Raw genomic sequence first — 26,808 nt, 5'->3', positions numbered from 1 at the left:
CTTTGTCTATTCTGAATGAATCCCATGTCGAACACTTTGACAATGGTTAAATTCAGTTAAGGAAGTAGTTTCCTCTGACACTTTTTATTGTAAATGGCGCTCATAAAGCTATGCCTAAGTACCTAAGTACCTCATTCAACCTCAATCCAAATTCAGTTTACATGTTTACATTTTTTTTTTCAGTCTAGTATAGAAATTGCATCACAGCCCTGATAGGCTTGTGGTTGCAATGATTAAAACAACATCCTTCTCCAAATACAAGTGATTTAAGCTGAACATGGCTCTTCAGTATTTTGACAACCTAGTCATACGCTGTAGTTCTAGTTTTTCTAGATAAACCAAGTACCAAAGTAATGTGCATGTAAATACACAAGTATCACTGAGTAATCATGCCTGGTTCTTCTCTGAAGGAATATCATTCACTATAAAAAAATTGCTTAGTTCTTCCTACATATGCAAGTGATGACTCCATTGTAGGTTTAAATTCTTTGATTTTCCACAACTGAGCCATTGAATATGTCATTACCAGTTTTTCTTCTTTGTATTTTACATTCTTTGAAGCAAATTGAGACCAACAGCACAGTTAAAGTCACTTTACTGCCAAATATAGACAGAGTATATGCTTATAACACAGCACACATACAATCACTTTATTTATGGCAATGCACACTCATTTTCTTGGAGTTACATGAACTGTTTAATACATTACAGACTGCCTGAGGAGTATCACTTTTTTAGAATATACAAATTGATGGGAGAAACCCTAGTACTGCATTAAGTGTTTCTGGCACTATGCATTTATATTCTGGATAATTTGTTTTCATAAATGTAGATTACTGGAGAATGCATCAGGAAAACAAATAGCTGGAAAGTACTATGAATCTGCGTCCTAGACAAGTGTAACAGAGTACAGTAAATAAGTAGTACTGTGTTTATGCTTCATAGCTATTTTTTCTGATATCTACACCAATACAGTGAAGTCAATGCATTTGGTAGGAAGCTGTCTAAGCTTGTTTTATTCTGGTGCCTATGTTCACAAAATATGGTGATTTGCAGAAAGAATATATGGATAAATGGAAGGCATGTAACATTTTCTGTTTCTTAGGTTGCAGTTAGAAATTGGTGCTACTGGAAGATATGATTTTATAATCTGTGTATCTGACAGGAAGGCATTATTTCCTTTTCCTCCACTGGTACTGTACAAACTCCATGGCTTTCAGGATGTTGCATGTTACTATTATTTTGTTTTATTGTTTAGAGCAAACCACACAGGAAAAATATCCTGAGTCTTTTGAAAAGAAGCTAAACAGGAACGCAATAATACATTTTGTTTTATTGCTTTTATAACAATGCAGTTTGATAATGCCATGCGTTTTTACTGGATTGTCCCTACCTGACTTAATATTAGATACAATAATGGATAAAATATAGCAATTTTGTTATGTAGTAATTTGCTCTCCATTGCATACAACTAGATATGTTAAGGAGTTGCCTCTTCAGGTTCATAGGTGTTTACTAGACCAATGACCACAAGGGCCTTTTAAAGCCTAGCCATGCATCCCAAATCTCTGACAAGTTCTGGTGCCCTTAGTAAGTGTAAGCAGGGGCTTGGGAGATGAAACATTTGCAAGTAGTGGACTGGGCAATGAATCCTTTACAGGTTGCCTGTGTCCATTAGATACATAGGTGCCAAACCAGGGATGAATTTCCTGTTCCCCGTCCAATTGCCTAAGTTACACTTGAATGGGGTTAAGGAGGAACTTTGCTTCACATGGATGGGGAGCCTGTTTCTAGAGATGGGGTAGTCTTTGGGATATATTCCTGTCTCTCCACCAGGTCCTATTTATATCACAGGCAAGGTTTATGTCTTTAGAACAGGTAATTCTGGTGCTGTTTGTTTTGTGGATATGTAGGTCCATCACTGTGAGTTTTGACATTGCTCTGTATACCAGGCATAGATCTCCACTCAACAGCATATAGGAGAAAGAATATAGGAATAGGGTCTTAAGGCGGTCTGCATAGGACATTTTACTTACTCCCTATATTCTTTTAGTGAGGAACCTCTGTGGACATTTCAATTGTTAGATATGCCTGGTTAGGTACATACCAAAGGGGGCACTGTACTCAATGATGGGTCTGATGAATGACGAATATAGTGGAACAATGACTTCCTTGGACCTAGATGCCATATCTTTGTTTACAAGTTGCACAACATAGAATGATTTCTTCACTACTGCAGACACATGGTGATCAAAAGCTAGATTGCTGTCTATTTTGAAAAAGTGCATTCAGAGCTGCTGAAGGTATCTGTTATGTGTACTTCGTCAAGAAGGTCTTTGCAGTTTAGAAAGATTGCATTTAAGTGCCTCAGCATATGTGGTCTATATATCTGATTTGAATTGTGTGTGATGGGTGCAGCATGTGTGTTACTGACAACCTTATTGACATTAGGAGTACTTTTTATCTGAGAGCTTTGCCTCCAGTGACATTCTGTAAATACATCTCTCACATACCATATCAATTTGTTTGAGAATTAACTGGTTGCCAGTAAACATGGGGCAATTTCTGCATTGCCTCAGGATGCCTGTATCCACCAAGCTGGCAACAGAGATAGTGGTAGAGTTCATATCTATGGCAACAGACCCTTTCTGAAAATATAAAACAATGTCAGGAATATCCTGTTTGCTTGTCACTGCAAACTAGTTGTCATGTGTGCAATATCATGTTTTTACAGGAAAATGTCACTCAAAGTGTCTATGTCTATACAGGGCATTGCTAAACACTTGAGGGGAAACTAACAAGTAGACCTTGAAAATTTAAGGATGACGCATTTAGGAAGATATTCTGAAGTCAGAAACAAATCAAGCAGTACTTAGTGAAAACAAATAATTAGCTTATCAAGAATGATGAAAGAGGGGAGTCGCATGAATCGCTACTGCCTGGCTACTACTAATGCTGGTCTCACCACAGTTTCACATTGCTGAGATACAATGCTCTTTTGATTATTCTCTCACCAGAAGCAAAACATTAGCATCAGTCCCAAGATAAGCAAGCCACAGCTGGTTTGGTGATCTACAGCCTTGTCTTGGATGATGCAAGGGTCTGTAGGCTTGTTGCAGCCTTTTCCTGGTAGATGCCTTGAATAGCAACCAGACCAATCAGGAATGTCAAGCATAAACACTCACTGTCCAAGCAGAAACAGGAATTAATGCACTCTGCTCCTTCTTTCACCAGGAACAGAATATAAGCAAAAATTCCAAGTTGTCATCTATGAAGCAGTTACGAGGCTTTATGGTGATTAGCAGTCTCCAGGAAATAATGTCTCTGTGCTCCTTCTGTCACTAGGAGAAAACAGAAGCTCTAATCCCAAGATGACTACTGAGAAGCAGAATGTGGGCTCTCCAATAACTGGTGGTCTTGCAATAGATGTTGCAGATTTTAAAGGTAAGATAGAAAAAAGGGGTTAATATTCTAAGCACTGCAGTGTGCACTAAGAAGTTGGCTATGAAAGAGGGGGGTGACTTAAGCTTTAGCTGTCTAAGTGGAGAGCCGCTAATTTTAAAAGAGCAAGATAGATTGAAAGTGGGTGTGCACTTTGTATTCTGGTTATATGGAATACAGTGGAATGGCCCATAAATTTAAATAGCTGAAGGAGAGTGATTTCACAAAACTATACTGTTGTGCTTACTCACAACTGCCAATGAAAGGGGAGAGGGAAGGAGAAATGTGGTCAAATTGACATAAGGGACAGGCAACTAGAAAGACAGTTAAGTTTAAAAACACAACAGCACCAGGGTAGGGTGGGGAAAAACTTAACCTTCTGTGCGACTGACAAGAAACACAGCTGTGATTTATTTCCCAGTTTTAATATGCAATTAAAAGCAGAATACAAGTAAAACAGCATAAAGAAAGCAAATCACGAAATACAAAATAGACGAAAGCAGTAAAGTAATACAAAATACAAGAAAACAAAAACAAACTAAGCTTTACCTCACAGCAAGTTGCGGCAGAGTCTGGGTGATTCCAGTAAAGCCAAGTAATCCTAGAAATATGTTCCTTCCATCACTGTATTACTCATCTCTTTGCTTTCTCATTTATCCTTTTTTATTCCTTTGCCTATTTATATATATTTCCTTGTTTCCCTTTATATCTGGCCATATTGTAAAATGATCAGAAAATCCTGTTTCAACTACCTCCCCTTCTCCTATAACTAAACCTTCTGATACTATAAATTATACAATGACTGGCCATTAACATTCAAAAACGAGCATACTGATTGGTCAGCCCAACTAGCATGCCCATTGTAAGTCGAGCATATACCAATGGAAAAAAGTCCGGTCACCCAGACTTTCTTCTATTAATATATGCTATGGAAACTCTACTTTTTTATTTAAAAAAATAAACTTAACAAAGACTGGTGACTTCAATACAATGAGAGAGAGAGAGAGCGAGAGACAGGACAGAGAAAATAAAAGGATAATCAGGTGTGTTATGCAAAGCTAGAGAAACAAACCTGATTATCCATATATTTTTTCTGTCTTGTCTCTTCTGTACATTTCAAGTCTCCATATTTTCTTTTTTTAATTAAACAAAAAAAAAGGGCAAGACAACTAGTGGCTACAATGAAGAATAGAAATAAATGTGATGCAGAGCTGAAGAGTAAGTATGTTAGCAGTCCTGTGCAGTGCCAAAACTTCTGAGTTTAAAAGAAACAGAGACAGAGTCTGGAAAAGAGCCAGGGTGACAGTAGATGAAATATTACAACACGACTGCTACAAACACACCCACACTGACAGATATATATATATATATATATATATATATATATATATATATATATATTACAACACGACTGCTACAAACACACACACACACTGACAGATATATATATATATATATATATATATATATATATATATATATATATATATATATATATACACACACACACACACACACACACACACACTCATTGGAGTTTAAGTGTAATGGAAGCATGAGTGTCCTTGGTTTGAATTGAAAGTTTGCAAGGCAGCTTTACTTCCATTGTTGCTTGCTTTAAATAGCACTGAGGTACTGCATAAGCGTGAAACTGCAAGTCCCATATGCATGAGCAGGGGTCTATATCATATATTCAAAATTCCAAAATGTCGAACACCATATGTTCAAATTTGGAATTTTGAATATTGAAAACATCAGACTCACAGAATAGCGAATTTTTTCCCAGTGAAAAAATTTGTTGTTCCGAGAAACATACACACAACACAAGCACACCAAAATAAATAAACCACACACATACAGTTAACAAAACCCAACCCCACACTAAACCACACATACATTACTAACTATCCACTTACCTTAACTCGCACCCTAACTCAAAGGTCCGTAACTATCGCACACATACCCTACGAAACTATACACAAACAAAGCAATAAATACACACACATACAGTTAACAAAACACAACCCTACACTACACCATACATACATTACTAACTATCCACTTACCTTAACCTGCACCCTAACCCTAAGGTCCATAACTCTCGCACCACAGTGGTGAAAATAGCAAAGCCACAGAACGGCCCACCGAAATCTTGCCCTAGGTAAGATTTTGATGTTCCGGGGCTTCGCTATTTTCAACAGTCGATGTTTTGATTTCAGCATTTTGACATTCAGTGTTTTACGTGTTCGGAATTTTGATATAGACCTGCATGAGAAGTACGTCAAGAAAGCTCCATGATAAAGGAAAAAAACAGAAGAGCACAATGAGCCCTTTATACAAGGACATTATTTAAGAAAAGCAAGTTAATTTTTTCTTGAATAATGACATTGTATAATAGCAATAACCCATGGCTCGGTGTGGCTAATGCTGGATTTACCCACACCCAGCTGTAGGTTATTGCTATAATAATCAATTTCAGTTGTATACATACTCCTTTTTAAGGCCATGAATTTTTGTCCCAAAATTTTAACTTATCAAATCTTATAACTTCTAACATTTTTCTTATACAGCTTCCTTTTTTTACACTTGCTTCTTAAATCACAATTAAAATCTTCTGTTATTATATTTATCACTACAGTCTAAAATCTGATGAAATAAACTTTCCCTTTCTTTACAATTAGTATAAGCATACAATGTTATAATTACATTTACTTGTTCTTTCCATTTTAAATCTATAATGATTAATCTTCCCATTTTTTGCTAAAGTTATATCTAATATCTTTAATGTATTTCTGCAAAATACAGCTATTCCAGAACATCTCTCATTTTCCAAATTCTAAATCATCTTTACTCCACATTGTTTCTCTGTTTGTAATCTTGCTTTATTTATTAAAAATCTTGAGTCGTCTAATATAATTACATCTACATCACATGTATTACACCACTCCAAAATCCCTGTTCTTCTTTTACTTTATGTATATAAAATATAGTAACAGCATAGCAATGAAATACCAATCAGCTACTGCCTACACGTTTAAGGGCATGCTTCTTATATTTCAAATATAACTTTAAACAAAACATTTTTCAAACACTGACTATACATTGACCTTATGTTTTCCTCAGAAATGACATTCAGGATAATAGTAATGTAACTGGTGAATTGTTCGCACTGCAAACTTTCAGGTGTAAAACTTTGCAACCAAAAGTATTTCATTTAATACAGTTACAAAGGGCTAACATATAAAATCAACAGTTGTGTACAGAAACAGTGATAAACATGTTCTATATTCTACTGTACAGCTTCAAAACAAAAGTCTGAATCTTAATAATATGGAAAATACCAATGTGGATGCACTTTCATACACTCATCAAACAGAAGGCAATATTGTGTAACAAACTTTTGCCTGTGATATTTTTGAAGAAAATAAAAAACTGTATTATATAAATACTAGCTGCAAATCATATAAGTCTTATGCCCTGATTTTATTTCCTCAGGCAATGCTGTGTTGTCTTTGGAATCAAATTAACTTACCAGTGTAAATTTTGTGCATAAAACTATCTGCTTCCTCTCTCACATCAAGAATGGAAGTATCCATGCAAATCTGTTAAAGATGAGAGTAATCTCTCTCTCTCTCTCTCTCTCACTGTCTCTCGGTCTCTGTCTCTCATACACAGACACACACAAACACACAAATCACAATTTCAGATTCAAATAATGTAACTAATAATGTTAACATATGTTAACATTGTAACATTTGAAAACGATATTATACTCTCATCAAATTAGAGATGGAATTGTAGGGTAATTAGAATTATCCAATAATGACTTGTTAGTAGGTTTGGAAAGCAGGTGTTTTCCAAAGCCTAAATGCTATTAGGGACAATGTATTGTATCCACTACATGTCACAATGAGGTTGCAAACACAGTTCTAACTAAATAAGAAGTGTGGCTAATCATGAAAAGTGTTGACATAGACCTGCAGAAATATGCAGGGCAGCAGGTGAGAGCCAGTGTTATCCTATTTAGAATGAGTTGCATACGGATGCTTATAGCAGGGTTCCTAGTAGATAATAAATTCATTCTCATTTTTCATGAAATTGCTGGAGTATGTTAAGACAGAATAAAGTCATTTTAATTTAAGCCATGTTACTACTATTTAAAGCTGATGTTTATATCCTGACTCTGTTTGCAAGGCATAGTGTCCAATAGCCTCCAATTATTACACTATCTCTGCTTAGTGCATATAAAACATACAAAGAAGGAGGAAATAACTGCAATACAGATATTTTGTTCTGTCACCTTATTGAGAGGAAAACTGCAGCTCATAAGTTCATAGGTTCATAGGTAGGCCCTAGGTCCTATATAAGTCTAGCCACCCAAGAAAATTATTTTCCTGTGCCCCGGTCGAGCAGAGCCACAAAGGTGATTCCCAGGTGAATTCCCTATTTCCCATCCAATCATCAAGATTTTTCTTGAAGAGTGCTAATGAGGAGCTTTGTTTGATATAGATAGGTAGTTTGTTCCAGACTATGGGAAGTCTCTGGGACAGGAATCTATCCCTCCAGCATGTTCTGTTCATTGTGGTGACAAGGTTTAGGTCCCTCGAGCATGTAGCTTGGAGAGATTGGGATTTCTTTAAGTGGAGCATGTCCAACAGCTCTGGGTTTGACATAGCTTTGTATGTTAGGCAGAGATCGCCTCTGAGTAGGCAATATGTGATGGAGTAAAGGTGGAGTTTTTTGAGACGGTCTGTGTAGGACATCTGTTTAAGGCCAGTAATCCTCTTTGTGAGGTATTTCTGTGGCCTTTCTAGTTGTTGTAGATGTCTTGTGAGGTACATACCTTAAGGGGTGTTGTACTCTATAATGGGTCTAATGAGTGACGAGTAGAGGGGAACAATGACCTCTTTTTTCCTGGATGAGAAACCTTTTGTGATGAGGTGTGCCACATAGAAGGATTTTCTGACTACTGTGGCAGTGATTGTCAAAGGAGAGACTACTGTCCACCTGTGTCCCAAGGTCTCTTATCACACTTTCGGTGTTAAGTAGACTACCATCTATGTGGTACCTCATGGGTACAGAGTTTTTACCAAAGGGGATGACAATGCACTTTTTGGCATTGAGCTTGAGGCCATGTCTTTGACACCAAGCATCTGTCTCAGTGAGGCCCTTTTATAGGATGTCCACATCATTAGGAGTTTCAATTATGGCTCCTAGTTTGCAGTCATCTGCGAACTTCGTTAGCCGGAGACCTTCTGTGTTAGCCTGTACTTCAGAAAAGTAGATACCAAACAGGAGAGGACCCAGGACTGAACCCTGTGGTACTCCACTTGTCACTGGTCTGAAGTCAGATTTGAAGTCTGCTACTTTCACAGTGTGGGTTCTGTCAATGAGCCAGTTGGCAATCCATCTTGTGACATAGGGACGTCTACCTAGCTTAGTGAGTTTATCTATAATTCCAGAGTGGGGGATGGTGTCAAAAGCCTTGGCGAGATCTAGATAGGCTGTGTGAACCACCTTACCCTCGTCTACAGCTTTGGTGACTGCTTCAAAGAAATCTATCAGGTTTAGGGGACATGATCTGACTTTTACAAACCTGAACTGGGTGGGGTCCAGAGTTTGGAGATTACCAGTGTCTTTGTTTATAAGTTCCATGATGATACGTTCCATGGCCTTGCAGACCAGGCTCATTAGGCTAATGGGGCAGTAGTTCCCAGGGTCTGTGGTGGCTCCCTCTTTGTGGAGTGGGATAACTGTCGCTGTGCACCATTCAGTGGGCACAAAGCCTGAGGTGAGGCTATGATTGAACACGGTGATTAGGTGGGGTTCCAGTTCATTCCGTAGTTCATGTAGAACACAGCCTGGGATGTTGTCAGGTCCCATGGATACTGTGTTCTTGGCTTTGGAGAGTGTGGTTTTTTACTTGTGTAGCCGTGCTTACAGGAATTTTGCATTCTTCCGGTATAGAGATGGGCTCTTTAGGGGGTGAGAGGGGGGGTAAAGTTAGCACTGAACCTATCTGCCAGGATGTTGGCAATATCAGTTGGTTCTGTATATTTAGTGCCATTGAGCTGTAACTCAGAGCAGATCCGAGTGTTGCCATTGAGATTCTTGACATAGCTATATAATGCTTTGTGGTTGTCTTTAGTATCTGTGGCAATTTTGTTTTCTTAACTAGCTTTGGAGGATATTATGAGGGATCTCAGCTTCTTACTGAGAGTGACCAGGGAGTTCCTCCAATCATGGGAATTTACTCGTTTTTGCAACAGTTTCTTTCTTCTGTTGTAGAGTTTGTTTATGGCAGGGGACCACCAGATTGGCTTCCTTTTTTTGGAGGATAACATCTTGGTTCTGTTAGGGATAGCATGATCCATGCACTCATGTAAGTGCTTATAGGTTCATAGGTAGGTTCATAGGCAGGTTCTAGGCTATTGGCCCTACGGCCTATATAAGCCTAGCCAAAAGGTACCCTGGCTTTTGCCACCCAAGAAAATTATTTTCCTGTACCACTGTCGAGCAGAGCCACAGAAGTGATCCCCGGGGTGAATTTCCTATCTCCATCCAATCATCAAGATTTTTCTTGAAGAGTGCTAATGAGGAGCTTTGTTTCCTATAGATAGGTAGTTTGTTCCAGAGTATGGGAAGTCTCTGGGACAGGAATCTATCCCTCCAGCATGTCCTGTTTATTGTGGTGACAAGGTTTAGGTCCCTAGAGCATGTAGCTTGGAGAGATTGGGATTGCTTTAAGTGGAGCATGTCCAAAAGTTCTGGGTTTGACATAGCTTTGTGTTTAGGCAGAGATCACCTCTGAGTAGGCGATATGCGACAGAGTAAAGCTGCAATTTTTTGAGACGGTCTGCGTAGGGTATCTGTTTGAGGCCAGTAATCCTCTTTGTGAGGTATTTCTGCGTCCTTTCCAGTTGTTGTAGATGTCATGTGAGGTACATACCAAAAGGGGCGTTGTACTCTATAATGGGTCTAATGAGTGATGAGTAGAGGGGAACAATGACCTCTTTTTTCCTGGATGAGAAACCTTTTGTGATGAGGTGTGCCACGTAGAAGGATTTCTTGACTACTGTGGTGATGTGATTATCAAAGGAGAGACTATTGTCCACCTGTGTCCCAAGGTCTCTTATCACACTTTAGGTGTTAAGTAGACTACCGCTTATGTGGTAGTTCATGGGTACAGAGTTTTTACCAAAAGGGATGACAATGCACTTTTTGGCATTGAGCTTGAGGCCATGGCTTTGACACCAGGCATCTGTCTTAGCAAGGCCCTTTTGTAGGCTGTCCACATCTTTTGGAGTTTTGATTATGGCTTCTAGTTTGCAGTCATCTGTGAACTTTGTTAGCCAAAGACCTTCTGTGTTAGCCTGTACTTCAGACAAGTAGATACCAAACAGGAGAGACCCCATGACTGAACCCTGTGGTACTCCACTTGTCACTGGTCTGAAGTTGGATTTGGAGTCTGCTATTTTCACAGTGTGGGTTCTGTCAGTGAGCCAGTTGTCAACCCATCTTGTGACATAGGTATTTATACCTAGTTTAGTGAGTTTATCTATAATTCCAGAGTGGGGGATGGTGTTGAAAGCCTTGGCAAGATCTAGTTAGGCTGTGTGAACCACCTTACCCTCATCTATGGCTTTGGTGACTGCTTCAAAGAAGTCTATCACGTTTAGGAGACATGATCTGCCTTTTACAAACCTGAACTGGGTGGGGTCCTGAGTTTGGAGATTACCAATGTCATTGTTTATAAGTTCCATGATGATACATTCCATAGCCTTGCAGACCAGGCTCGTCAGGCTAATGGGGCGGTAGTTTCTGGGGTCCGTGGTGGCTCCTCCTTTGTGGAGTGGGATAACCGTCACTGTGCACCATACAGTGGGCACATAGCCTGAGGTGAGACTATGACTGAACATGGTACTTAGGTGGGGTGCCAGTTCATTCTGTAGTTAATGTAGAATGCATCCTGGGATGTTGTCAGGTCTCATGGATGCTGTGTTCTTGGCTTTGGAGAGTGTGTTTTTTTCTTGTGCAGCCATGATTACAGGAACTTTGCATTCTTCCGGTATAGAGATGGGCCCTTTAGGGGATTAAAGGGGGGTAAAGTTAGCACTGAACCTATCTGCCAGGATGTTGGCAATATCAGTTGTTTCTGTATATTTTGTGCCATTTTGCTGTAACTCAGAGCAGATTTGAGTGTTGCCATTGAGATTCTTGGCACAGCTATAGAATGCTTTGTGGTTGTCTTTAGACTCAGTGGCAATTTTGCTTTTGTAACTAGCTTTGGAAGATTTTATGAGGAATCTCAGCTTCTTACTGAGGCTGACCAGGGAGTTCCTCCAATCATGGGATTTTACTCTTTTTTGCACCAGTTTCTTTCTTCGGTTGTAGAGTTTGTTTATGGCAGGGGACCACAAGATTGGCTTCCTTTTTTTGGAGGATAGCATCTTGGTTCTGTTAGGAATTGCACGATCCATGCACTTGTGTAAGTGTTTATAAAGTGCATTTGTGTAGGATTCAGCAGTCATACCTCTATTGTCCGTCAGCATGGGTGTCGTGAAGTTTGCCACTTCTGTCTTAAGAAGTGTGAAGTTGGCTTTGGAGAAATTTTTTACGGTGGTTTCCCTAATGGGGGGTGGGGGAGGGATGTGGATGTCTAGGGTGATTAGGTTGTGGTCAGATCTGACCAACTAAGAATTGACCTTTGGTGTGGAGCACCATGTTGGTAATAACCAGGTCTAGGATATTGCTGCCCCTGGTGGGGGAGTGGATAAATTGATCCAAGGCATTGGAATTTGTGAATTCCAGAAAACGTTGCGCACAAGAGTTGGTACATGAGTAGTTTTCCCTGTTAATGGTGGGTAGTTGAAATTGCCCATTATTAGGGTGTTAGGTTGTACCCTAATATTTTCCAGTGTATCAAGAAATGAGGATTGGGGACTCTGGGGCATGGTGGGGGATCTATAGCAAGCTACAAGTTGGATTGCTGTCTTGCCCAGAGTTAGTTGCACTTGGATAATCTTGAGTGCATTATGCTGAGCAACTACCCTGGAGGTGTGGATATCCTTAATGAATATGGACACGCCTCTGCCTTTAGTGTTTCGGTCCAGGTTAGGTGGCCGAAACGTGTGGTATGAATTATAGCCTGGTAATGCAGGGGTACTCTCTGGAGCCTTGAACCAGGTCTCTGTCACTGCACAGATGTCGATGTTCTCCATTTTAAGGAGTGCCTCGAGTGAGTGCATTTTGAGGTTTAGACTTCTAGCATTGAATAGCAATACCCTCAGATTCTGCTTGCTTGTACCTGTTATGGTGGTGAATTTGTCATTTGAACCTTGCCTAAAAAAGGCACTATAGGAGTGGCTAGGGCCTTAGCCAGTATCCGGAATCCCAGGGGTGACAGGTGCAGGCCATCTCTGGCAAAGCATCGTGGTTTGTCGATCATGTCATCCCAGGCAGATAGATACTGGATCCCCTTAGAATGACACCAGAAGCTTAGCCAATTGTTGAAGTCAATCATTTTGTCCTTGCACTGTGGTATAATTCTGGGTGATGGCAGGATGCTACTCAGGGCTAGGGTCATACCTGCCTGGGCTACAAGATCAAACAGCTCCTCCATGTCCCTTTTCATGTAGTCCAGAGAGGTACGTCTCAGGTCATTCACACCAACATGGACAATGACAGAGTCATAATTGTACTTGTTGTGGAGTGACCTGAATGCATGCATTATGTGGCAGATCCTGGCACCCGACAGGCAGCTGACAGTAGCTTTCCCCTTGTTTAGCCTAGTGAGTGGAAAATCAGTGTGCCTGACTATAGAGTCACCTATGACTAGAGTGTTGGGTACGTTGTTATGCCTTATGGGCTGTGGTTGAGTGGCACACTGAGTTTGTGGGCTATGTGTCATTTGGGTTGTGTTGGGGGGTGGAGGTTGCTTGTGTTTCTGCTTTGGAGGTCCCTGTTGCTTTGGCAGGTTTTTACTGAGAGCCTCCGCGAATGTAGGTGTGTGTTTTGCGTTTCTATGTGTGTGTGTGTGTGTGTGTGTGTGTCTTGGTGGTGTAGGTGTTGAGGGACTACGTGATGAGTGTGGTGTGGTGCAAGTGTTTACCTTCTCCTCTTGACTGTCTAGTCCAGTCTTGGGTGAAGAGAGCTTTGCTTCAAGTTTGGCTATATAAGTGCATCTCTCTCAGGTTGTAGTGTTGGGTGGTAGGAGGAGAGGGTTGTCTGTGTACATGAGGCAATTGCTGCATTGCCCCAAGATGCCCAGATTCATGAGGTTGACAGGAGAAAACACTGGGAGCTGATCCTTAGACATGCCTGGATAGGTGCTTACTTGTTAAGTACTAGAAACTGTTTTCCTCTAGACAAGTGAGGAAAGTGGAGTGCTGTAGTAATTTGTAGCTTATTTAGTGCTTACAATGAGTTCTGAACAAGTGCTGAGCTCAAAGAAACAGACGAGTGCTGAAACTAAAAAAACTGGCTGGTTCTAAAAAGCAAAATTAAGCTAGAAGGCTTCCCTCCAACACAGAAAGGCTTGGGGGCTCAGAAGCCCACAAACAGTCCTGGACACAGCAAATCTGTATCCAGACTAGTCTACCCACAGGAAAGGCAGGAAAAAAGCTTAGAATTTTTTTTTAAGTGGAAAGAGAAAGGAGATGCAGAAACTAAGTGGATTGGCCTTCTCAAATGTTCTTCCTGTATTAGGCAGAATGAGGTAATAACACTAGACTGGGAGGAGTGTCCCAGATCAAATTTACAGTAGGGGCAGACAACTGCAAAGCCACCAACTACAAGAACAGCATACAAATAGGGAGAGAGGGTGGGAAGCAAACTGCAGAAATGTTTCTCACAGCAGAAAAGCAACAGTGAGCCTTTAAGTGAAAGTTTTAAACAGATAAAGGAGCCTCTAGAGACAGCTTTTAACTGCAAATAAGTTATCAGAATCAAACAACCCAAACAGATGCTTAATAAAAGTGGACAATTTCCAGTTAATACCTCACAAACAGTGAAACTAGCTAGAAAAGTATGCAGTAGATAAAGTGCTATAAATAACTCAAAAAAATAAGCAAAAACACAGGAAGTTTGCATTTGTGTAGGATTCAGCAGTCGTACCTCTATTGTCCGTCTGCATGGGTGTCGTGAAGTTTGCCACTTCTGTCTTGAAGAACTGTGCATTTTATCCCATTGGTGGTACTCATATTTAATTTCTGAATTGAAAAGTCATGTCTTATACAGCTTGCCTTCTAAATAATCTAATTCTTTTTTGTAGTATGGTACATCTTTTTTTAATACAGCACAGTTAATAGTACCATTACTTTGTTTCAAATATTTGGGGCAATCATAATGGATGTTTATGTGGCAGATACATTTGAAAGAGAAGATAAATATTGTGCACAGTGTTGTTTGACTCGATTTATTTTTATGGAAGTAACACTGTTAGCAGTATCAACAGTCTACAAAATGAATGTACTCATGAACATTATGCCCCATGGAGTAGAACCATTAACACTAGAAGGGCATACCAGGAAACACTGTGATTTAAAAGGACAGCAACACAGTGGGTAAGACCCTGTACACAGTCTAATCTCACTGTGCAGCCACAGTACACCCACGCACAGAGTACATATGTAAGGGACCCCTAGGATTATACATGACTCAGAAACACCACACATACTATGTGCATTCTGATCACTTACAGGACCAGAACCATGTACTCACGGCTCATCTGACTGCATCAATCCCACATCTGGTAAATGTGTTGCTTAGCCTTCATAGCTGAACAGAACATCAGTGCATAAATTTAAAAAAAATGTGCAGTAGGAAAAATTCCTACTGGCAAGTATGTTCCTTGTGGTGCAGGTAAGTCATGAAAGACAACCATATACCCACCAAAAGAAGCTTACACAGTACCAGATAAATTCATTACCATATTGTTGTAATGACCCTAGCTCTGACATCATGCATAATAAATGAAAACATTTATGAATTGCTCTATGACATGATAGTGGGGCACACAGCAACAGAGAACAGTAGTATGTCAGATACTTACCTAAGTAGCCCTTCACTACTGTGTTATGTAGTGTTATCATACCACACAGTAATTCCTTATATTGCACCACGCTGTGCTACATGTATATGTGTACCATTTAAAGAAGTTGACACATGTCATTGTCATCATCCATGCCTATGAATGATAGTAATGACAGATGCCATACTAAGCACACTGCACAGAATGCAATTATGCAACTGTATGCTATGTTTATGATCCAAGGATAAATTGTTGATCAAGGACATTCATTTTCCAAATATGTGGGAAAATACTGGAACATTTGTGAATATTGTCTGAGTACTGGAAAGTCATAATACTTCAAAGATTTTGTAATTTTAGGGCAGTGAATACGTTCACCATAACTTGTATGTCTTCTTCAATTTTTTATTAGAAACTGTCAATTTGCTTTACTGAGAACTATGAACTTAGAACCAGTTCTAATTTTGCAGATATATAGGTAGGATAAAAATTATAATACAATCAAGATCATATCCAGAAAGTATGATTAACAATCACTGGTACAATTCCTGGAATTTTGGCTGATGAAAATGCATTTCATTTTTAGTAAACATGAATCTTTGTCCCCAACTGTAGTTCTTAAATTATGAAGTTCATGAATTCTAGCCTATGACACGGCAATCATTTATCACTCATAATACCAGAAAAGTACTGTAATGTAGATGACTTACAAAACTGTAGATGTTTGAGTACATCAGTATTGCAGTACTGAGTCTTAGAAGCACACAGCTGCTCCAAATACTCAAGCCTTTCCTCATCCCATAGCCAACAGACGTTCCCAGCTGTCTGATGTCAGGGGTATAAGACATATGTTGGATGGCATTATCTTCGGGTCTTTTTTGTCTGAGTCTCCAGGGTTCTGATGTTCCTCGGATGGAGCATGACCTGCTCAACTCAACCTACTGATACCAGAACTCAGGGCTGAAGGAGAAGGGGAAGAAATGGAGATAGGGATGACGGGAGGAAAGAGGAGAGCCCACCCCAACCCTAGGGTAGAGAATAGACAAGAGAGGGTAAGAACGGTAGGAAAGGGTACTGCAAACATTGATCTACTTGAGCCTGTACTATTATGGTAAGTCATCTACACAACTGTATTATATGTTCATCTACACAACTGTATTATATATTCATCTACACAACTGTATTATATATTCATCTACACAACTGTATTGTATTCATCTACACAACTGTATTATATATTCATCTACACAACTGTATTATATATTCATCTACACAACTGTATTGTATTCATCTACACAACTGTATTATATATTCATCTACACAACTGTATTATATATTCATTTACACAACTGTATTGTATTCATCTACACAACTGTATTATATATTCATCTACACAACTGTATTATATATTCATCTACACAACTGTATTGTATTCATCTACACAACTGTATTATATATTCATCTACACAACTGTATTGTATTCATCTACACAACTGTATTATATATTCATCTACACAACTGTATTATATATTCATCTACACAACTGTATTGTATTCATCTACACAACTGTATTATATATTCATCTACACAACTGTATTGTATTCATCTACACAACTGTATTATATTCATCATAGTCAATGTTGCAGTACTGAGTTTTGGAAAGGTTTGCAAAGCTTCTTATTGGGGAATTTGGAAAGAATTGTTTTTTTCCAGAGATATCAGAACCTGCATGATGGATCCTTTAAAGATAACAGTGAGTGGAAGCATTAGCTAGAACAGCAACAGACACGTTATACACATAACACCAATTTATATCTGACAAAATCAGTTTAGGAGTAATTCAGAAGATTGATTTATCTTTTTTATAACTTATCCATATTTTAAACGAATATATCTGCACAAATAGGAGAGGATCTGTAAGAAATTCCAAGAGACAAATTATTAATTATATACTCTAATCTAACAACATGCTAAGTATGAATCCCTGCATGATACAAATTGTGAAACAGGCAGTATGCAAATATTCATTTCCATGTTTTGTAGGCTACTTTGTTTGATAAGAGGTTATGATTTCTTAAGGCTTCTGTACAAAGAAAGTCTGTATTTTATCAGCTAGTAGCAGAAGTCATGGGAAGTCACAGTGGTGCAGTGAGCAGCATTGTCTCCTCACAGTGAGATATTCTCCAGAGAGATTCTTAGCTGGAGTCTCTCCTTCGCAGAATCTGCATGTCTTTCCTGTGCTGATGTGAGTTTACTCTAGTTTCCTCCCACCTTCCAAAGACATACAGTAGGGGGTTTAATTAATCCTAATTGTCCTTAGTTGTACATATGGTGTGTCTGTGCTACTGAAGAAAGGCATGGCAAGTCCATTCTTTACTTTTCTAGTTAGCTCTGTAGATAGCGCAGCTGTTCAGAGTCTCTGCAGGAGTTGAACACAACATGTAAGCATGGATAGGTAGATGGAGCACTTTTTATGAGGGATACGCCTCAGGCACTACCCCAAAGACTTGTCATGATGGGTCATAGGGTGGGTGGGGTGATGATGGCAGGTAGTGGACTTTATATTTCACATCTACAAAAACTGACTATTTTAGTATTTAAAAACAAAGTAAACTTAATCAGCATTTTCCTTTTTTTTTTATTGTAGTTGGCTGTGGGATGAGGAAAGACTTGAGTATTTGAAGCAGCTGTGTGCTTCTGCATGGAAGAAGTTCCAAGACTCAGTACTGCAACACAATGATGTACTCAAACATCTACAGTTTTGGTAAGTCATCTAAAATAGCTAGCCTTTGGCTCTAGCAATACATATAGTCCTTCTTTTATTTAATTTGTAATTATTGTATTGTATTTATTTATGCATTTCAGTGAAATGGGATTGGGAGCCTGCAGTACTTCTTTCCTTGACTGATACTACCTAATACTATCTGGGGAGAAAAAGAAACAGAGAGAATGCTCACACATGCTAAGCAGCAGGTAAGAAAAAATAAATAAATAAAGTAAATGCTGCCTAGTTTGTAATATCTTTCTCTCGTCCTCTAGTAGCACAAGGAATTTGGACAAATATAAATATGATGGGGGTTGGAAAATCTGGGGCAAATATTGTACTTATAAATTTAAAAAGTTGCTGGAAGAATAATAGGTTTTGCATTAATATGTATTTTCTGAAGCATGTGAAGGCTAAAGCTGAAATGTATGTCATTATTTAGCAACTTGAAGTTGTGATGATCAGGGGGAATGTTTTAAATGTTGCTACTGTAAGTTGCCAGAATAATACATTTTAACATTAGTATGCATTTTCTGAAGGATATGAAATCTGAAACTCAAATGTATGTCTTTGCTTAGTAACTAAAAGTTCAATGTAGAGGGGCAGGGAGAAATATTAAAATACAGCTTACTTGTATAAACTTATTCATTTGATAGAATAATAGGTATTGCATTAGGGTCTATATTACGTTATCGAAAAGCCGTTATATCAAACGGCTTTTCATCAACCCGTAAAAGTCGAACTCTTATAATAGCGAAAACCCGAATGAGCAAATTCTTTCCCTGGTAAAGAAATCGCTAGCCCTACCATGAACTACACATTACTTTAAAGATAACAAAGTGGGGGGCTTTGCCCCCCACACCCCCCACACCCCCTTACTAAATATACCAACTCTACTGCACTACAGTGGGGAAAAGGGCAAACTCACAAGGATGGCCAAGTAGTTTCTTTCCTTTCCTAGGGAAAGAATTAGCTAATTCAGGTGTTCGCTATTATAACAGTTCGACTTTTACGGGTCGATGAAAAGCCGTTCAATATAACGTCTTTTCTATAACTTAATATACACCCTTGCATGAGCATGTGTTTTGCTAAAGGATATGAAGTCTGAAATGCAATGTATGTCATTTAGAGACTTGGAGATGAAGAAATTAGGGATGAAATTTAAAATATTGTTTTTATAAAACTGGAAAATTGATAGAATACTGGATTTTGCATTAGTATGAATTTTTGAAGGATATGAAGTCTGTCATTCAAACGTATGTCCTTATTTAGTAATTTAAAGTTGGGGGAAATCAGTGACAAAGTTTGAAATATTCATGTAATAGATGTTGACAGTTGCTAGAATAATAGGTTTTGCATTAGTTTGCATTTTCTCAAGGATATGAAGTCTGAAACTCAAATGTATGTCATTATTTAGTAACTTGAAGTTGGGGGAAATCAGTGACAAAGTTTGAAATATTCATGTAATAGATGTTGACAGTTGCTAGAATAATAGGTTTTGCATTAGTTTGCATTTTCTCAAGGATATGAAGTCTGAAACTCAAATGTCTGTCATTATTTACTGACTTGACAAGGCCAAATTGCTCTTATAAAATGCTTTCTTTTTCCTCTTCTAATATGAGAGAAGGACTCCAAATGAGGATCTCATGCCAAGCTCCAAAATGGCCTAGCTATGACTCTGCCTTTGACTGAGAAGGAGCTGTCTGGACAACAGTAGAGACTCATAAAGAATATAAGCCAGAATGGTGATGGAAAGAAACCTTGAAGTAACAGGAAGATACTTGCATAGTTCTTACTTGCTATTATTTAAACATAGCACTATGATTCTGGCCCTCAGACGTACCCCTGCTTCTCCTAGATTTACAGATTTTCCTCATAGTCAGACTTGTATCTGGGTATATACCTTATTTAAGTAAGACTATACAGAAATTCCACATCTGTAAGGTCTAGTATTTAAGACCTTGTATTTTGGAAAATAAAAAAGTTATCTTCTTTCCAGTCCTCTGCTATGAGTTTATAAGGCAAAAGCTATGCTTTTCAGTGCTTGGTGGTTAAGAAGTATGGATACCTATTGCTTTCTTAGGTAAATCAACAGAAACTTGTTCACGGAACAGCTGGAACCCATTGTGGATGTGCCTGTATTCTCAAAGGAGTCACAGACAAACCTCAGCTTGATTCAAGCTGGAGGAAGAGGAGCAGTAGAGCTGTAAATCCATGTCTTTTCTTTAAATTACTTTTTCTACAAGAGAATTGTGCTAGTTTATATTGTGTATTATGTAATTCACTGAAAATAAGAAACACTAAAAAATGAAGTACTGTTTACAATTTGTATTATGTACTATAGAGGAAAGAGGTTGATGGTAGTGCTTGACCTTTCACCCACACCACTGCACTGCCACTGACATTTTATGACCATCAGTGCATTTATCTCCTGTTGTTCTTTGGGAGCAGGATTACAGTGTTGAACAGACAGGTTTCACTGTACACCTCAATGAAAAAAATTGTTTTCATGTATGGTTGCTTACTGGGTAAGTGGTCTGATTAAAAAAGGATAATTTTCAAACATGACCCAGGCACACATCAAACAGTGTAATATGCACAAACACATGTGGCACTCAGTGTTAATACAAATTTTATAAAATCAAACAATCCCAGCACCAGTACAGATAGATGTAACACACAATACAATAACTGTCCAGTATATAATTAACAATGCAGTGAGCAAACCATTTTATAGCATACCATGCCATACATGTGACGATGCAAATGTGCAGGTAAATATTCATACATTCATAGGTAGCAAACAAAAGATTAATACAACGATAAATGTAACATCCAGATCAGTAATTAGATGTGGACACACACTGATTATTCCATACCCAGTGAGCATACAGAATTAAATATAGGCTGTCAAATAGAGAAGACGTTTAGGAATCTCCAACCAGCTAATAATGACAACAACAAAGGAATACAGGTGCTCCCTTTTCAAGTGTGTGCTGTGTTGGTACTTAGACAGTGAGCACAAGAGCCATTATAGCATGACTGACATAGTCGGAGATGAGCTACAAAAAATATATAAACCTGCAGGAGAAGAAATATGTGACATAAATCTTGAGTTTTTCCAGATAAATTACTAGCTGTTTACAGTAGCTGTTGGACAGAAGAGGAAGAGTATAGGGCAGAAGAAAAGCAAACAGTGTCAAGAATGATAAAATGGTTAAACTAAATCATAGGTAATGAGCACAGCAAAAGGGTGGCTACCATAAGCAGGTATAGAGTTTAAAAGAAGGAGAAGTCTGTTATGGTTACAGAGGAGATGGGAAAATGAGGTGCTTGCAGATAGGCATGAAATGTCCTGGGTACGAAAGGGTAAGGCAGCCTGATACAAGCATGGTAGTGATGAATAAGTCAAAGTTGTGACAAACAACATACAGCCCCAAAGAAGTAGCTTGACAGGTAACACGCATGGCTATGGATTCTCTTCTCACCCAGGGGATGGGGTTAATTTTCCATTACTGACACTGCAGTTCAGAATTAGGGGATGTGGCCCTCCTGCATGTGCCATCCTTCAAATGAGACATTGAATAGCAGTGTTATCTGTCTCAGTTGGTAGTAATTCAATTGGATTAAAATATCCTGTGGTACTTACTGAAAAAGTAAGGGGTTGTTGACATTTACATTAATTTTATACTACATAAAAATATTAATCAATTATTTACACACTCATTTTTTACACTTATGCTTAAATTATTTACAAGTTATCAACAGAAAGAACTTAACTAAACAATTCTATTTCTTTCATTCTTTTTTATATTTATCCTGTACCTCCCACCCTTTCTTCCACATCTTTCTTCTTATTTCAGATAGTACATAAATAATCCTCTTCTATTTTCTTGGTACGCAACAAGTTCTCACATCTTTCTTCCACAGCACACATATTGTCACAAACAGTACTTTATCACATTTATTAGCATCACTTTACTTTATCACACTTCCCATATAATATCATATTCATATGTATACATTTAAATCCTTCCTATCTGTTTTAATCTTTAAACTTTTCTCAAAATTCTTTATTCTTTTGATTATTCTTTACTACAGTCAACACAGTTTCTTTCATCTGTCACTGTATATTTCATACTTCCTTTCATTGGTAACTTGTCTAATAAAATTTTCCACAAAAAAAAAAATCTTCTGCTTCATAAAAAATCTTTTGTTGCCTTTTTCATCTTTAAACTCTTTCCATGGGTCTACCATTTTTTCTAAAATCATACTACACCATTATTTTCTTTTCCCATCATCCTCACTTAACTTTTATCTTCCATAATGTCATTTTATTGTCATATTCGTTTTCTTCCATATTGTCTTGTTTTAATTTCCTTTTTCCTATTTTTTCTTCCCATACATTCTTATATTTTCATACACCATCTTACCTATCATTTTTTTTGTCTTTATTTTGCCTTTTTTATTATCCAAAATAAATGCATAGGTACTAAATGCACCACTGAATTTTCTTAAATTCAAACCACCTACTTTTTTTATTATACATTATCTGTCTTCTCACTGGGTTCAGCCTAAAGCACCAAATGAAGATAAAAAAATCACTAATAACTTTTTCCCATTTGAATGAGAGACATATTTATATATTTTCCCTAAATATGCTATTTTTCCTAATGCACAAATATTCAACATGTATGTCTTTTTCTGAAATTATAGATCCTGGAACTACTGGGTTTCCAGATCCTGGCCAAGGCTCTCACCTCCCCCATTGTGGCTATTTTAGGCAATGTCCCAAAGGCAAATCTTCCAACATAAAAGATCTGTCAAAAAAGCAAAATGAAGGTCAAGTTGCTCAATGCTAGGAGCCTTAACTGGAAAATGGACTCACTGGAGGCTCTCCTTGCACTGAAAGATGACGATGTCTGTGCGGTCACGGAAACTTGATTCAGGGCTGCGGAGAGCACCCCTGCCTTACCAGGATATACCTCATTCCACTCATTCTGACCCCAAAATGAGGTCTGGAAGACTAAGGGTGCTGGAGTCTCTATCTTCATTAAGGATAGGCACACCTCCAAACTGTAATCCACATCAAACAGCGAATGAAGTAGCTAATAAAACAACTGATAACAAAAAGAAAGCCAACAACCAACCTCAAAGACAGGAATAAAGTGGAATTATGAGTAATAAATGGAAAACTCCTTAAAAAAACAAATTTATTAACCTTCAAACGTCAAGTGATTTTGTCCTTACAAAATAGGACTTCTTCAGAACATATCAAATATTTCCAAACAATGCCTTATATAATCAAATCACACCAAGTAAACAAGTAAGTACCTATTGTCTTAAAGAAACCTTGCATAAAACATATAATACAAAATATACACCTCCAGACTGGTTTGTCAGCATGATGCACTGTAACTACTGCAGGTTCAACTGACACTTGGAATGACACACCTCCAAATTATAGCCAGCTATAGACACCCCTCCCTCCATGACTCAAGACACCCACTTCTCTTACCTTGATCTACTTGTCTACTTGACTCCATCAAGGTACCCCACTTACACCCTGATCCTTGGTGACTTCAACTACCCCACCATAGACTGGGTGAACTATTCCTGCGGTAATCATCAATTCTAATGTACTAGACCAACTCATCACATCCCTCACAAGGGGAGATAACATTTTGGACTTGTTTCTCACCAACATGGGTGACCACTACACCACTCCCTTATTACATTCTTCCCTGGTGAGATCAGATCATTGGACAGTCTCGTTTGAAGTTTCTATCCCACCCAACCCCCCCCCCCAGCTGTAATCATGCTAAAAGACTTCTCTAAAGTTGACTACAACCTCCTAAGGGAAGGTATCTCTAGCTTCACACCACTGCCTCCCTCAGAGGATGCAGAAAACTATGCTGAACAGTATGCCAATGCAGTATACAAGCACCTGTACAACTGCATGGACTCAGCCATACCCAACAGAACTAAAACCTGCTCCTCAAGGAAACACAAACCTGTTTGGTGGACATCCTCTATCAACAGACTTTACAACAAAAGGAAGAAATTGTTGTCCAAGGGTAAAAAGGAACAAATTTCAAATTGGAAAAACTCCCTCCTTAGCATCAACAAGCAAATTAGATCACTAGTGAAAACCTCCAAAGCCAATTATGAATCAAAACTAGCCTCCAAAACAAAGGGAAACCACAAAGTCTTCTTTAGTTACATCAGGAACCTTCATGGAAAAGCCCAGGTTTGTTCCGAATTAGTACTAAACAGTATCACTTACACTGATCTTGTTGACTTAGCCAATCTGCTAGCAGATAGGTTCAAAGCAAACGTCATGCCCCTGTTCACCACCAAAGGCCCTTTTGACATCCCCTATACTTGTCCTGCACCTCACATCTCAGTAGATCAAGTGTTAATGGCCCTGTCCAAGGCAAAGAACACAGCTTCCATGGGTCCTGATAGTATCCCAGGCTGTATTCTGCACCATCTCCAGCAAGAACTGGCTTTGCCATTGAGCACACTATTCAATCACAGCCTAAGTACAGGCTTTATTCCAGCAGAGTGGAGAACTACCATTGTCATCCCCTTGCACAAAGGTGGTGCCACTACTGGCCCTGGAAACTATTGCCCCATTAGCTTGACAAGTCTGATCTGTAACACCATGGAGCTTTTATTATGGATCTCATAAACAAAGACATAGGCAATCTCCAGGCACATGACCCCACCCAGTTCGGATTCGTGAAGGGCAGATCTTGCCTGTTGAAGCTGCTTGACTTCTTTGAGACTGTCACCAAGGCCCTGGATGAGGGAAATTCAGTGCATATAGCTTACTTTGACTTGGCCAAGGCCTTTGACACAATCCCCCACTTGGGCATCATCGAAAAGCTAACACAACGTGGCATAAATCCCTGTCTCATCAGGTGGGTGATCAACTGGCTCACCAACCGGACCCTCAAACTCATAATAGGCACCAACAGGACCCTCAAACTAAAATAGGCACGTCCCCCTCCTATAGCAGACATGTCACTAGTGGAGTTCCTCAGGGATCTGTCCTGGGATCTCTACTGTTTGGCATTTACTTCTCAGAGGTCCAGGCAAAGATTAAAGCTTCCGTCTGACTAAGTTTGCAGATGACTGTCATTGACTCCCCAAATGATGTTAACATACTGTAAAAGGGTCTCACAGCAACTAATGACTTGTTCCAAAGTCATGGCCTCAAGCTAAATGCAAAAAAGTGTATCATCATATCATTTGGCAAAAACACGGTCCTTAGTGATTACCACATCAATGGCAACCCCCTAAGCACACAACCTGGCATGAGAGACCTGGGCAATCAGGTTGATAACAACCTCACATTTGACCATCATGTAGTGGCAGTGGTCAGAAAAGCCTTTTACTTGGTTCATCTCATAAGTAAAGGGATTGCATCCAGAAAAAAGAAGGTTACTACCTCTCTATACTCCTCCCTCATTAGAACAATAATTGAGTATAACACCCCATTTGGTATGTAGCTCTCCAAACATCTGCACCAACTGAAAAGGCCACTGAAATACCTTACAAAGAGAATCCATGGCCTCCAACACTTGTTCTATGCAGACAGGCTTCAATCACTATCACTCTACTAGGTAACATTCTGATTGCTCAGGGGTGATCTGTGTCTCACCTACAAGGCAATCTCACACCCTGCCCTACTAGAGATGCTCCATATCAGTAAGTCTAACTTAACTCATCATGCATTACCTGCTCAAAAGGCCTGAATCTAATATGCAACATCAACAAAACTTGCTGGAGAGACAGGTTTTGTCTCCCAGAGGCTGCCCCATCTCTGGAATAGACTTTCCATACAGGTCAAACAGAGCACCTCGCTGACCCTCTTCAAACACAACCTTGATGAGTGGATGGGAAATCACAAATTTATCCCAGGGGTTCCAGCTGTGTCCCTCATTGACTGGGGTGACAGGTGCTGTCTGAGGTTTCTTTTTGGAAATAAACTCTTGACTAGGCTTGTAAGGGCCCCAGGGCCATTAGCCTAGTAACTTCCTAGGATCCTATGAAATGAAAATGTTTCCACCAAGCTAACATATTTCTTATCTGTTCCAATATATCTGTTCATTGACTTATTATACTTTCACACTCACCAACTGTCAGTAGCAAAATTGTAATTTCATTTCTTCTTCCAAGTTGGCTGCACACTGATCAGCAGCTTAATTTCAACTCTCCCAGTGTGAGAAAAGAAACTGACAGCTAAGGGCTAGTAATTCTACTAGTTTTAGTAAAATTCAGTTACTAGTTAGTAAGTACATTGCCTGGATGCCAAGAAAGAAGAAACCTAGAGAGCCTGAAAGAAAATCAACTAGACAAGGTGAAGGGAAGCACTGACTGGGAAGAATCCTGCAGCTGTTCAGCAAAAGCAGTTCAAGGTCCAGCTCTGGTACAGGAGACGGCTTCCAGTAATTTAGTGGAAAAAAAAATTAAATATGCTCAGAGCTGATTAAAATAAATGAAACATTGAAGGAGTATATCAGCTCAAATAAAAAAATGGCTAGAACAAATGAAATAAGCTTTA

This window comes from Protopterus annectens, chromosome 3.part1 (genome assembly GCF_019279795.1).
Source record: "Protopterus annectens isolate FY-2018-M chromosome 3.part1, PAN1.0, whole genome shotgun sequence".
In the NCBI taxonomy this organism is placed as follows: Eukaryota; Metazoa; Chordata; order Ceratodontiformes; family Protopteridae; genus Protopterus; species Protopterus annectens.
Note: the sequence above shows the minus strand (reverse complement) of the source record.